Source organism: Wasmannia auropunctata, unplaced genomic scaffold, assembly GCF_000956235.1.
Source record: "Wasmannia auropunctata unplaced genomic scaffold, wasmannia.A_1.0 LD336111.1, whole genome shotgun sequence".
Lineage (NCBI taxonomy): Eukaryota > Metazoa > Arthropoda > Insecta > Hymenoptera > Formicidae > Wasmannia > Wasmannia auropunctata.
Window position 1 is genome coordinate 3,720,862 of NW_012026779.1, and position 3,022 is coordinate 3,723,883.

The following is a 3,022-nucleotide window of genomic DNA, read 5'->3' on the forward strand; positions in this document are numbered from 1 at the left end:
CTCATGAACTGGATGCAATTAATCTGGACATAAATTCCGATAGTCTGAAAAAAATGCGTAAGTCACAATTTTTAAAAAGTTATAATTTTTATGTAACTTTTTATTAATACATTGTATTTTTTCTTTTTTTTTTTTTTGAGTAATATATTTTTGAATGCTCATAATCTCCTTCAAATATACGATTAAAAGAAATATTAAAAATATTATATATTTTAGATACTCACAATCAGAAATCATTGTCATCTTCATTACGTAATGAAAAGGAAAATGTTAAAAAAAATTCAAAAATTAAACAGTCTAAAGTATCTGACATGAAAAAGCAAAATACTACGTGCAATGATAATACAAACTCATCAGATGATGATTTTAACGACAGTTTTAAGAAATATAAAAAAGAAGTCCATAAATCAAAGAAAGGAAATTTAAAAAGAAAGAAAATTACAATGTCATCGACTGATGTATCTGATTGTAGTTCTAATACTAGATCTGATAGTGAAGCATATAAAAAATTTAAAGCTATGAATGCTGCTGCGCATTCATCAGATGATAATGAGAATTGGGAAAAAAGTAATGATTTAAAACAAATAGATTACAGTAAAAAAAAAATCACGAAATCAAAGATCACTCATGAAGCCGATATTAATGATGAAGATCAAAATGTATTTTCATTCGAAATCAATAATAGAGAAGAAGGTATTTCATTCTATTTGGATTATTTTGAAATTGTTTTAAAATATTTATATATAGGATTATTAAACAAAATTTCATTTTACAGGACATGACAGATTATGTCATATGGCAGAAAAGTATTACAGAAGTCTTAGTAAACAAATAAGTAACATGCAAGGAAAAATAGTAGATCTTTCGCTTGTAATGCAAGAAATACAGCAATTGTTAGAAAAAGAACGAAGCAATAATGACAATATGTCCTTTAGCGACAGTAATGATGATGAAATATTATTGCCACTAACACAATACACGGATTTTGAAGCATTTAATGTACAACTGAGCAATGAAGTTAATTTTCGACAAAAAATTGTAAGTTGTAAACAAACGTTAATTTTCTTAATAATCTAATTATAGAAATATTGCAAAAATATTGAAATATGCTTAATATTTTTTAACATTTAAAAATAATTTATTTATATCACTTGCTTTATATCAAAATAAAAATCTGATATAATATATGCAAAAAATTTTGTTAGATACGCAGATTATCTAACTCATTAAATCGAAAAGCAACTGTAACGAGAAATGTTAGAGAAATTATGCGAATGTATTTCTTGCAAGAATTAGCAACCAAATTTACAACTGTAAAAGCAATATCAGGAAAACATGTGTTTCGTGGTACTGAATTGTACCTTTGTATGCAAGGTATTTACAATACTCGTGAATTATACTAACTTTAACATGGCAACTAAAATTTCTAAATTAATCTATTTATATGTTTTTCAGAAGTATTAACAAAAAATTTTAAAGAACAAGATGGAACACCTTTATCATTTCGTTCATTTCAAGAATCTGTCCAATCAGTATTAAATAACGCTAAAGATTGGAATGGAAAGGGCAATGCTCGAAAAAAAAAATGCAAAAGATTAATTTTATTTTTTATTTTTCTTTGTTTTTATTTTAAATATTTGTCAGATTATATTTCCCAGATTTCGTGTGACGATTGGTTTTTTTATTTTACTTCATTGTCAGTAATATTAATTGGAAGAATCTTAACATTTTTTAATACTTAATATGTTTAATAATAAGGCATGTATTTAATTTTCAAATAATAATATATATTAATTAAAAAATTAATTTTTATTTAATAATTAATGTTGTAATGTTAAAATTTTACCTTAATTAGAATAAACTTGCTTCAATCGTGTTTTTGCGTTTATACAATGTGATACATGTAATTTAAATACGATTTAAAGATACATTATTTAAACAAGTTTATCCTAATATTTCCTGTTAATATTTTACATTGAACTCGATACCTAATATGTAAGGATTTAATATTTTAACCCGATATAAACCTGATGGCGATATCCAGATGAGGACCCGATTACTGTGCTGCGTTACATAAGTGATCAGGTCCCGATATACTTACCTTATCATGACCTGATAATGAAATAAGGTCAACCTGACTAGGATCAGTGGATAAATTTCTACTCGGGATAAGGGCCTTCATTTTACCCTACAAGGCTCCGATTTTTATTCAGGCCAAATAGTCGGGTCCTTATTAGAACCTTATCAATATTTCTACACGGGTACTTCCTTGATAATGAAATGCGTGTCGTAACCGGATAGATTGTGAAACACCACGGAAATACAACGCGAATCTTTGTAGTTCAAATTGCAGTTGGAATGCGCCGGACTGTATCGTCCGGTCATGTGGCAGTGATCTCGTACCCGTGTGTCTTCCGCCGCAAACGGTTTTTCGCATATGTGACAGTGCATAGCGTTGTTATATCTTTCGCATTCGTCGCGCGTCAATTCTGCCATCGGAACAGAGCGGACTTAACTTTGTGCGCCAATTCTTTGAGTTCCTCGACGAACCACGCGACGCAATTCTTATCGCGACGACACCAATACATCGATAGCGCGTCGTCGTCGTACGAGCAGTGCACGTAGTATCCGATACTGTGTACCTTGTGGTGTTGAGATTCAGGCAGATTCGGGTCCATCTTCTCTAGAACGCACTCCAGGTCGGCGTACACGACAAACGGCACACGTTTCTTGTTGCCATGTTTGCCGAACGTTAGCCATTTTGCGTCTTCTTTCGGCTCTACCGCACACTCGTTCAGCTCGTTGCAGTCCACGGTGTGGGCATCCAGTCGTTCCTGCGAGCTGAAGTAATGTAGGCATCTGTAAACGCAGAATACTTTGCTTAACTTTTGTCTTTCTTACAACATTCTATTTTTAGTATTTTCTCGATACGTACCGGTCGCAGAAGAATTTCTTGTGTTGCTTCTTGCTGAGTTGAGAGCTCACGAGGCGGGACAGATTTTTAGATCGGAAGAGCACACGT